This window comes from Delphinus delphis, chromosome 8, assembly GCF_949987515.2.
Source record: "Delphinus delphis chromosome 8, mDelDel1.2, whole genome shotgun sequence".
In the NCBI taxonomy this organism is placed as follows: Eukaryota; Metazoa; Chordata; class Mammalia; order Artiodactyla; family Delphinidae; genus Delphinus; species Delphinus delphis.
Window position 1 is genome coordinate 45364911 of NC_082690.1, and position 12175 is coordinate 45377085.

The 12175-nt window shown below is 38.5% G+C and overlaps 1 protein-coding gene and 1 long non-coding RNA gene across 7 annotated transcripts in view; one reads left to right on the forward strand and one right to left on the reverse strand.

Annotated features, from left to right (window-relative positions):
• Positions 1–12175, forward strand: part of GRM5 (glutamate metabotropic receptor 5) — a 535807-nt gene that overhangs the window by 305904 nt on the left and 217728 nt on the right. The gene's annotated exons all lie outside the window — the stretch shown is intronic.
• LOC132429612 (uncharacterized) overlaps positions 1–12175 on the reverse strand; it is a 265399-nt gene that overhangs the window by 35768 nt on the left and 217456 nt on the right. For both annotated transcript variants that reach the window (XR_009520375.1, XR_009520374.1), the window contains one exon: positions 8925–8999. This is a non-coding gene — a long non-coding RNA (uncharacterized lncRNA). The remainder of the gene's footprint in view (positions 1–8924; positions 9000–12175) is intronic.

Genomic DNA, 12175 nt, shown 5'->3' on the forward strand with positions numbered 1-12175 from the left:
ATCTCTTGCCCCAGCTCACCCTTAACACTGTAATTTTTCTATCTCAATTTTCAGTGCTCCTGTAACATGGGCCTTTTCAAATCCTCAAACTTGCCTGGGCCTTCTTTTTGCAGGGACTTTGCATACCCTGCTCCCTCTACATGGAATGCCCCCTTTTTAATACTACCGCCTCTCCTCCCCCAACCCGCCGCCACACACACTCATACCTAATTACATAAGCCTACCTGTTACATAGAATTTCTTTTTTTCCCCACGAATTGTGGTTAAGAAGTGTCATATCCTTTTTTCAAAAAAATTATTTTATATTTATTTTATATATTTTATATTAAATTTATTTTATATTTTATTTTATAGTTGGTTAACAATGTTGTGTTAGTTTCAGGGGTATAGCAGAGTGGTTCAGTTATACATATACATGTATCTATTCTTTTTCAAGTTCTTTTCCCATTTACGTTATTACAGAATATTGAGCAGAGTTCCCCGTGCTATACAGTAGGTCTTTGTCAGTTATCCATTTAAAATATAGCAGTGTGTACATGTCAATCCCACACTCCCAGTCTATCCTCCCCCCGCCACCCTTCCCCCTGGTGACCATAAGTTCATTCTCTAAGTCTGTGAGTCTGTTTCTGTTTTGTAAATAAGTTCATTTGTATCATTTTTTTAGATTCTGCATATAAGTGATATATGATATTTGTCTTTCTCTGTCTGACTTCCTTCACTTAGTTTGATAATCTCCAGGTCCATCCATGTTGCTGCAAATGACATTATTTCCTTCTTTTTAATCGCTGAGTGATATTCCATTGTATATAGGTACCACATCTTCTTTATCCATTCATCTGTCGATGGACATTTAGGTTGCTTCCATGTTTTGGCTATTATAAACAGCACTGCAATGAATACTGGGGTGCATGTATCCTTTTGAAGCATGTTTTTTTCTCCAGGTGTATGCCCAGGAGTGGGATTGCTGGATCACATGGTAGTTCTATTTTTAGTTTTTTAAGGAACCTCCATACTGTTCTCCATAGTGGCTGTACCAATTTACATTCCCACCAACAGGGCAAGAGGATTCCCTTTTCTGCACACCCTCTTCAGCATTTATTGTTTGTAAACTTTTTGATGATAGTCATTCTGACTGGTGTGAAGTGATATCTCATTGTAGTTTTGATTTGCATTTCTCTAATAATTAGTGATGTTGAGCATCTTTTCATGTGCCTCTTGGTCATCTGTATATCTTCTTTCTAGAAATGTCTATTTAGGTCTTCTGCCCATTTTTTGATTGGGTTTTTTTTTTTAATATTGAGCTGCATGAGCTGTTTGTAAATTTTGGAGATTAATCCCTTGTCAGTGGCATCGTTTGCAAATATTTTCTCCCATTCTGTGGGTTGTCTTTTTGTTTTGTTTATGGTTTCCTCGGCTGTGAGAAAGCTTTTGAGTTTAATTAGGTCCCATTTGTTTATTTTTGTTTTTATTTCCATTATTCTAGGAGACAGATCGAAAAATATATTGCTATGATTTATGACAAAGAGTGTTCTCCCTACATTTTCCTCTAAGAGTTTTATAGTATCCAGTCTTACATTTAGGTCTTTAATCCATTTTAAGTTTGTTTTTGTGTATAGTGTTAAAGAATCTTCTAATTACATTTTTTTACAGTTATCCCAACACCATTTATTGAAGAGACTGTCTTTTCTCCATTGTTTAGTCTTGGCTGCTTTGTCATAGATTAACTGACCATAGGTGTGTGGGTTTATTTCTGGGCTTTCTATCCTGTTATATTGATCTACATTTCTGTTTTTGTGTTGATACCATACTGTTTTGATAACTGTAGCTTTGCAGTGTAGTCTGAAGTCAGGGAGCCTGATTCCTCCAGCTCCGTTTTTTCCTCAAGATTGCTTTGGCTATTCCAGGTCTTTTGTGTCTCCATAAAAATTTAAGTTTTTTTTGTTTTGGTTCTGTGAAAAATTCCATTGGTAACTTCATAGGGAGTTATGAAGGAGTTATGAGTTATGCACTGAATCTGTAGATTGCCTTGGGTAGTATAGTCATTTTGACAATATTGATTCTTTCAATCCAAAAACAGTATATCTCTCAATCTGCTTATGTCATCTTTGATTTCTTTCATCAGTATCTTATAGTTTTCTGAGTACAGGTCTTTTCCCTCCTTAGGTAGGTTTATTCCTAGGTATTTTATTCTTTTTGATACAATGGTAAATGGGATTGTTTCCATAATTTCTCTGATCTTTCCATGTTAGTGTATAGGAATGCAAGCAATTTCTATGTATTAATTTTGTATCCTGCAACTTTACCAAATTCATTGATGAGCGCTATTAGTTTTCTGGTAGCATCTTTAAGATTTTCTATGTATGGTATCATGTCATCTGCAAAAAGTGACAGTTTTACTTCTTCTTTTCCAATTTGAATTCCTTTTATTTCTTTTCTTCTCTGATTGCCAAAGCTAGGAATTCCAAAACTGTGTTGAATAAAATTGGCGAAAGTGAACATCCTGGTCATGTTCCTAATCTTACAGGAGCTTCAGCTTTTCCCCATTGAATGTGATGCTAGCTGTAGGTTGTCATATATGTCCTTAATTTTGTTGAGGTATGTTCCCTCTATGCCTACTTTCTGGAGAGTTTTTATCATAAATGGGTGTTGGATTTTTTCAAAAGATTTTTCTGCATTTATTGAGATGATCATATAGTTTTTATTCTTCAATTTGTTGATGTGGTGTATCACACTGATTAATTTGTGGATATTGAAAAATCCTTCTATCCCTGGGATAAATCCCACTTGATCATGGTATATGATCATTTTAATGTATTGTTGGATTTGGTTTGCTAGCATTTTATTGAGTATTTTTGTGTCTATGTTCATCAGTGATATTGGTGTGTAATTTTTTTTGTGTGGTATCTTTGTCTGGTTTTTGTATCAGGATGATGGTGGCCTCGTAGAAGAGATTGGGAGTGTTCCTTCCTCTGCAACTTTTTGAATAGTTTCACAAGGATAGGTGTTAACTCTTCTCTAAATGTTTGATAGAATGCCTATGAAGCCATCTGGTCCTGGACTTTTGTTTGTTGGAAGATTTTAAATCACAGTTTCAATTTCAGTACTTTGTGATTGGCCTGTTCATATATTCTTTGTGATTGGCCTGTTCTACATTCTATTTCTTCCTCGTTCAGTCTTGGAAGGTTGTACCTTTCTAAGAATTTGTCCATTTCTTCTAGGTTGTCCATTTTATTGGCATATAGTTGCTTGTAGTAGTCTCTTATGATCCTTTGTATTTCTGTGGTGTCATTTGTAACTTCTTATTTCTAGTTTAACTGATTTGAACCCTCTCCCTTTTTTTCTTGACGAGTTTGCCTAAATGTTTATCAATTCTGTTTATCTTTTCAAAGAACCTGCTTTTAGTGTCATTGATATTTTCTATTGTTTTCTTCACCTCTATTTTATTTATTTCTGCTCTGATCTTATGATTTCTTTCCTTCTACTAACTTTGGGTTTTGTTTGTTCTTCTTTCTCTAGTTGCTTTAGGTATAAGGTTAGGTTGTTTCATTTGAGATTTTTCTTGTTTCCTGAGGTAAGACTGTATTGCTATAAATTTCCCTTTTAGAACTGCTTTTGCTGAATCCCATAGGTTTTGAATTGTTGTGCTTTCATTTTCATTTGTCTCTAGGTATTTTTTGATTTCCTCTTTGATTTCTTCAGTGATCCATTGGTTGTTTAGTAGCATACTGTTTAGCCACCACGTGTTTGTTTGTGTTTTTTACATTTTTTTTCTTGTAGTTGATTTCTAATCTCATAGTATTGTGGTCAGAAAAGATGATTGATATGCTTTAAATTCTCTTAAATTTACTGAGGCTTGCTTTGTGGCCCAGCATATGATCAATCCTGGAGAATGTTCCATGTGCACATGAGAAGAATGTGTATTCTACTGCTTTGGGATGGAATGCTCTATAAATATCAATTAAGTTCATCTTATCTAATGTGCCATTTAAAGCCTTTGTTTCCTTATTAATTTTCTGTCTGGATAATCTGTCCCTTGATAAAAGTGGGGTGTTAGAGTCCCTCACTATTATTTCCCTATTATTGTCTATTTCTCCTTTTATGGCTGTTAGCATTTGCCTTATACACTGAGGTGCTCCTATGTTGGGTGCATATATATTCACAATTGTTATATCTTCTTGGTTTGATCACTTGATCATTATTAGTGTCTTTCTTTGTCTCTTGTAACAGTCTTTATTTTAAGTCTATTTTTTTTTCTGATATGAGTATTCCTACTCTAGCTTTCTTTTGATTTCCATTTGCATCAAATATCTTTTTTCATCCCCTCACTTTCAGTCTGTATGCTTCCCTAGATCTGTAGTGGGTCTCCTGTAGACAGCATATAGAGAGGTCTTGTTTTTGTATCCATTCAGCTTGTCTATGTCTTTTGGTTGGAGCATTTAACCCATTTATGTTTAAGGTAATTATCAGTAAGTATATTCTTACTGCCATATTGTTAATTGTTTTGGATTTGTTTTTGTAGGTCTTTTTTCTTCCCTTCCTCTTTTGTTCTCTTGTTATTTGATCACTAACAGTGTTGTGTTTGGATTGCATTTTCTTTTTTGTGTGTGTATCTATTGTAGATTTTTGGTTTGCCATTACCATGAGGTTTTGATAAAGCAGTCTATACATAAACAAGATTATTTTAAGTGGCTGGTGTTTTAATTTCAAGTGCATTTCCAATATCCTGCATTTGTACTCTCCTCTTCTCACAATTGCTGGGTTTGATATCATATTTGTGTATGGATGATTTCCTACCTTTACTGTATGTTTGACTTTACCAGTGAGCTTTTCCATTTTTAACTTTCTTGTTTCTGGTTGTGGCCTGTTCTTTTCCACCTAGAGAAGTTCCTCTAGCATTTGTTGCAAAGTTGGTCTGGTGGTGCTGGATTCTCTTAGCTTTTGCTTGTCTATAAAGCTTTTGATCTGTCGAATCTGAACGAGAGCCTTGCTGGGCAGAGTGTTCTTGGTTGTAGGCTCTTCCCTTTCATCACTTTAAATATATCATGCCACTCCCTTCTGGCCTGGAGAATTTCTGCTGAGAAATCAGCTGATAACCTTATGGGAATTCCATTGTATGTTATTTGTTGCTTTTCTCTTGTTGCTTTTAATACCTTTTCTTTGTCTTTAATTTTTGTCAGTTTTATTACTATGTGTCTTGGCATGTTCCTCCTTGGGTTCATCCTGTATAGGACTCTGCACTTCCTGGACTTGGCTGACTGTTTCCTTTCCCATATTAGGGAAGTTTTCAGCTATTATCTCTCTCAGGTCCTTTCTCTCTCTCTTCTCCTTCTTGGACCCCTATAATGTGAATGTTGGTGTGTTTAATGTTGTCCCAGAGGTCTCTTAGGCTGTCCTCATTTCATTCTTTTTACTTTATTCTGTTCCATGGTAGTTATTCCCACCATTCTTCCAGATCATTTATCCCTTTTACTGCCTCAGTTATTCTGGTATTGATTCCTTCTAGTGTATTTTTTATTTCAATTATTGTATTGTTAATCTCTGTTTGTCCTTTAGTTCTTCTAGGTCTTTGTTAAACATTTCTTGTATCTTCTCAATCTGTGCCTCCATTCTTTGTCTGAGATATTGGATCATCTTTACTATCATTACTCTGAATACTGTTCCATGTAGTTTGCCTATCTCCACTTCACTTAGTTGTTCTTCTGGGGTTTTATCTTGTTCCCTCGTCTAGGACATATTCCTCTGCCATTTCATTTTGTCTGATTTTCTGTGATTTTGGTTTCCATTCCATAAGCTGCAGGGTTGTAGTTCTTCTTGCTTCTGCTATCTGCCCCCTAGTGGATGAGACTATCTAAGAGGCTTATGCAGGCTTCCTGGTGGAAGGGACTGGTTCCTGCCCACTAGTGGGTGGAGCTGAGTCTTGTCCATCTGATGGGCAGGGCCGTGTCAAGGGTTGTGTTTACCCATCAGCTGTGTGCTCAGGAAGACTTTAAGTGGCCTATCTGCTGATGGATGGGGCTGTGTTTCTGCCCTGTTGGTTGTTTGGCCTGGCTTCCAGCATTGGAGCCTATAGGCTGTTGGGTGGGGCTAGGTCTTGGTGAGAAAATGGTGGCCTCCAGGAGGGCTCATGCCAATGATTACTCCCCAGAACTACCACTGCCAGTGTCTTTGTCCCTGCAGTGAGCCACAGCTTCCCCCTGCCTCTGCAGGAGACCCTCCAATACCCTCCAGCAGGCCTAGGCTCTTATGAGATCACTGCTTTTTTTCCTGGGTCCTGGTGTGTACGAGACCTTATGTGCACCCTCCAAGAGTGGAGTTTCTGTTTCTTCCAGTCCTGTGGAATTCCTGTGGTCAAACCCCACTGGCCTTCAAAGCCAGATTCTCTGGGGGTTCCTCCTCCCATTGCCAGACCCCCAGGCTGGGGAAACTGATTTGTGGCTCAGAACTTCAATCCTATGGGAGAATTTCTGTGGTATAAATCTTCTGGTTTGTGGCGCATCCACCCAGCTGGTATGGGATTTGATTTTATTGCAGTTGTGCCCCTCCTACCAAAGTGTTGTGGTTTCTTCTTTATCTTTGGTTGTAGGATATCTCTTTTGGTAGGTTCCAGCGTTTTGTTGTGTTCTGTTTTTTTCTTTTTTTTTTTTTCGATGGTTGTTCAGCAGTTAGTTGTGATTTTGGTGTTTTTGTAAGAAGGGTGTGAGCTCACATCCTTCTACTCTGCCATCTAGTCTCCGTCCAGCAAATATAATTTCAATGATATTTTTGAATTAATTAATGGACTAGGGGCCAAAAAAAGACTGCTTTCTTCAAGTTTTTAGCAAATAACTTTGATCCTTTAGAGTCAAATACCTCATTATACTTTGCAAAGCGATTTATAATAATATGCTGTATTTTCATCCACACTTATTCTGTGAGGGCAGAGAAAATGAATTCTGAGGCTCTTTAGTGACTAGTCTAGGATGCTACAAGTAGTAAGTGACAGAGCCATGATTTGATCCCAGGTTGTTGGGAATTCATGTCCTGCTATTACTGCTTCCCTGGGCTCTTGAGGAATCCAGTCCCAGGCAACATGGTCAGTTGCTCAGCAAAGTTTCTTTCAGGCCCTAAAAATAAAAGGGCTTCAATAAAATTTTCTTAGGGATGTGCTGGAAACTCTTCTTCTCCAGACCTTTCTTTTTTTTTCTATTTTTTTGCCAATATGTTCTTCCCAGCCACCATTTTTATGAAACCAAACAACACTTTCTGTGGTGAACACTTTGCAAGTGCTTTATTTTTGAACAGATGAAGGAACAATGCCTGTCTTTAGGGAATCTTGTTTGAAACCTCTTGACTGAGGAGTGCCACAATGCTGAGAAACATTAGCTGAGGTAATTCAACTCCTGGGGCAGTTTAATTTGAAATGTTTGGAGTTGTGAATGCGAGTATGCAGCACTTTCCCTCTGGTTGGTAGAGGAGAGAGAACCGAAGGGGCCTTTAGCGAGAAGCTGGAAGAGGCAGCTTGGTAGGCAGCAGACTTGTTACTTGCTTTCTTTCGAACTTCGTCCTGCCAACGCCAGTGGCACAGTTGTTTCCTATTTGAGAGCAGATGCCATTTGTACAGTGCATGTTTGAAGAGAGAGATTTTCAGACACTCAGATATAACGGGGCATTCACACATTCAAAGCCCCTTTAAATTTCCCCCCAGGGCATATGGCGATGCTGCCAGGAGCACACACTTGCTTAGAAGTGGTCATGGAAATATAGCCTCTGTTGACTTAGGTTGGTTAGGCAAATAACCCAGCACATGCTGGTTTCTACTCTGACCAGTCAGCATGACACTTAGGTAGCTTCCTTTCCAGAACACTTCCTTGGTAACCTCACCCCAGACAACTGGGTTTGAATTCCATTTCCAAGAACGCCCTTCCTCATTCTGGTCCTTACTGTCACTGCCTACTTTCTTTCAGGCCAGCAGTCCAGGGAAATCTATCAATATTTGCAAATCCAAGCTTGTCAGACCCTGCTTAAAAGATTCCTTATTGCTCATCAGATAAAGTCCAGATCAATTAACCTGACTCTATATGACCTGATCTCCAACTAACCATTAACCTCATGATCAATTCCTTCTTCATTCTCCCCCATGCTACTGCTACACAGAACACTTCACGGGGCCCTGAACATGATTACTAATCTGATTGTGTCTTTGCACATGCCACTCTCTTCCTTGCTTTCTCCTTCCTTAGTCCACTCACTTATCCCTCCCTTCTCCTTTGGGAAGCTTTCTCTGATGTCTAATCTCTCCTACCCTTCCCAGAGCAGCCTAGACTTATTTCCAAAACAGTATTTACCATGTTTATCATGTACAAGGTGCTATCAAATGTAAGTCACATTTCACAAAAATGTAAAAAAAAAAATCATGGAAACTAGAATTGATAAAATATGGTACCATAATTTTCTGTTTACTTGCCTCTCCCATTAGACATTTTGAGGGCAACTATTCTATCATTCATTTGCATAAAGCAGCTCCTACCATTGTATCTGCTTCATATTGGGACCTTGGTAAATGTTTTCTGTTTTTTAATAAGCAAGTGAGATTTTATGCGTGGTTAACCAGGTGATGTCTCTAAAGTGTCCAGGTGTGATACACAGTAGAGCCAGGAAAGCCAGTCTCTATCACTCCTAAAATTTGGGAGCTAAAGTCACTTTTCCCATGAAACTCTTTAAATAACTTTAGAAAGAATAAGTCATTTACTCAGCCCTGAACATCCTCAGTGTACAAGGCTATGTGTGGGAGGATCTTTCACATACATTGTCTAATGTGATGGTCACTAATCCTTGTGGTGGAGGTGGTCTTACACATTTACAGATGAAGACAAGCTCAGAAAAGAAAAACAATTTGAAAGATCACATGTTAAATAGCAGAGACAGAGTTAAAATCCAATACTCACATCTCAAAGTCTTTAGTGTTTACACCATTTCTTTGCCTCCTTCCCCCATCCAACCTTTCCCCAAACGTGAGATGTCTACAAGAGATTGATACAAAGAAAAATCATTAAATAGGTCTGAATCTCATGCTATTCCCTTTCTCATTCAATCTTTTAGATCATATCAAGGAGATGCTCTCACTTTGCTCCACATGTGGGTAAGCAGTTGTGCCCAGTTACGCTACTTCCTTTGCATTGATCCACCATAGCTTAATGCTCTTCGGCCTCCTCTTACCAACTCAGTAAAGGAGTACAGTTTCAAATATATATGGAGGTTGTTTGAAGGCACAAAGAATGTTCAAATCCCCTACTGACAAACGTTCTTCCTCTCCAAAGAATGCTGAAGACTTACACACAAAGAAGAAAAGTACCATGTTATATTAATTGGGTCATGGCCCATAGCATGACTGATGTACAGCTGGAGTTTGAGACCTAAATGTCCTCCTTATTCCTCAGCTTGAATCAAAACCTCATGACTGCATCACCAACCAGAGGCCCCACACTATAGAAATGTGAAGTAATAGCCAGCATTCTCATCCAGATGCAGAGGGAAAGACATGGGTAGGTGTCCTATATGAGGGAAGCCAAGTAGTTGGGGGTGGGCAGGTTGGTTGGCTTAGCCAACTAGTACCCTCTAATATGATAGAGAAATGAACAGGGCCTCACACATGTGCATGGCCTTTATAGTCGCAAGGACACTGCCCATTTATCTACATATACTTATATATAACCTACCAAATGGCAGGCACTGATCTAAGTGTTTTGAGATATTAACATAATAACTATACGAGGTAGGTACTACTAATATTTTATAGATGAGGAAACTCAGGCACATTAAATAATTTTCCCAAGATTACACAGCTAACAGGTAGCAGAACTAGGAGTCAACCCCAGACATTCAAGTACCAGTGACCATATTATGAATGACTAAGCTAGGACCAGTCAGATTATCCACTGGTGTTCCCGTCGAGGGACTCAGAAAAGAGGTACACAGAGAGATGCAGAATTATTCCTTGGATGTCATCTAGCAGGAATAAGAGAGAGAGAGGGTTCAACTTCATTAATCGTCAAACACTGCAATCTGTATACCAAGTCAATCAGCAATTATCTTTACTGTAAGATCACCAATTTCATGAGCTTTCTCTTAACAACACCAATGATTTGTCACCACTAACTAAATAGCATGTCCTTTAATGAGACACCAATTCTATAAATGACTACTAAATTTTGATTTAAACTTAGCTATTAGAAAAAGTATAGGGACTTCCCTGGTAGTCCAGTGGTTAAGACTCCTGGCTTCCATTGTATAGGGAGTGGGTTCAATCCCTGTTTGGGGAAGATCCCGAATGCCTCACAGTGAGGCAAAAAAAAAAGGTAGGTCAGAAAAAATATAGATGTTGTAGAATTAAAAGCATTTGTACCTTCGAGAATTGGTACAACCTTTCTTGCAAAATAAAAGGATTTACTTGAAGGTAGATCAATTTCGGTATTCTGTCTGAGAGAATTTGACATTAAGACATAGGGGAAATTACCTTAGCAGTTTTAAAAATAAGGTAACTATACATCCAGGTTTATACCTGCTAATCCCTGGACAGCTGTTAATAGTGCCCCATTTCACCCTCAAAAATGTCCTGGGTTGGATGATAAATTATATGGCTACTCTACAAAAACACCCCCTGTCAGGACTTTAGTCTCCACTGTGGTGGATGATAGCAATACACAGATGGAAGACACCTCCCCTGCCCTCCAGGATTTCACAAATTGTATTTCACTCCACTTTGAGGGAGATACATAAAAATTACACTATAGTACAATAAATGCCAGGATAGAGATGTTGAGACCGGTGCCTGGATAGCAGCAGAGAGGTACTAAGGCAGAGTGAAGTGTGAGGGCTTAGAGACTGTTTCTAAAAGAGAAAACACTTTAGCTGAATCTTAAAGGTTCAAAGATATTAATCAATATCTGATGATCTTGTGAAAGATGAACTTTCAAAACAGAACAACAAATGAACTTTAATAAAAAATGTGAGAGAGGTAATAACATAGTGGTCACGAAGTGCAGAATTTGGGCTCAAAGCATCAGAGTTTGAATCCCAAGTCCATGAAATTCAAGCTGTTTGACTTTAGGAGGTTACTGAACCTCTCTGAGTCTTGGTTTCTTCGTGGATAAAATGGAGAACAATGGTATCTAACTAACTCAGAGGGTTGTTGTGAGTCTTTAATCAATTAATGTATGTAAAAACCTTTAGTTTAGACATGTAGTAAGTGCTATAAAAGACTGGTTATTACTGGTTTAATACGACTGAAATATGTAGAGTGTATGCATGTGAATGTAAGTTGGGAGACGAAGGCAGTTTCTTGTGTGACATACCCCAGGAGTTTGCACTTCATCCTGAGGAAAACAGCAATTATTGAAGGGGAGTGACATACAGAGGGGTGATATGATCAGATTGGACTGTGAAAGATTAATCTTTCTTGGCAGTGTACAGAGGATGGATTGGAGCTGAGATTAGCAGGAGGAAGAGAGAAAAGCTACTGCAGTAGATGATGAGTGGCAGCAAGGAGGAGAAAAATACCCCTGCTCTCTTTAGGCAGCATCACCTAACTCCACGTCAAAACCTTCACTACACTGGGGGCAAATCCTCACCACAAAAGCTGATTAACCAAATTAGGGGTGTGGAGATGAAATCTGAGCCTGCCACACAGTAATACTTTTAGCATCTTTTTTTATAAAGGTTACATTTAGGGGTGACTGAGTGTTAAAACGATAAAGGACCAAAAGAAATCCTCCAGTCCAGTGGTTGTCTACACTGACTACCATTAAAATCCCCTGGGGAAATTTCACAAACTACCAATCCCCAGGTCCCACACTTGATCAATTAAGGAAGCATCCCTGGGAGTGGGGCTCAAGCTCTGATGTGTCTTCAGACCTTCCCAGGTGATTGTGATGGGCAGCCAGGAGAGACAACAACCATTGATCTCATCCAAACCCTACTCTGGACACATGTGGAAGGTGAGCCCCAGACTTCTTTTAGGATGTGGGTGGCAATCGTGTTATCTGTCTTACCTATAATATATATATATAGTTTCTTAGGTATTTATAACAAGATTCGAGCCTCTTGGACATTGGATATGGAATCATATTTTGTAATAAATGTATGCTGATGCTAGAAATTGGGAGAATAAATAAGGCCTGAAAAGAAAATGTGAAAATAA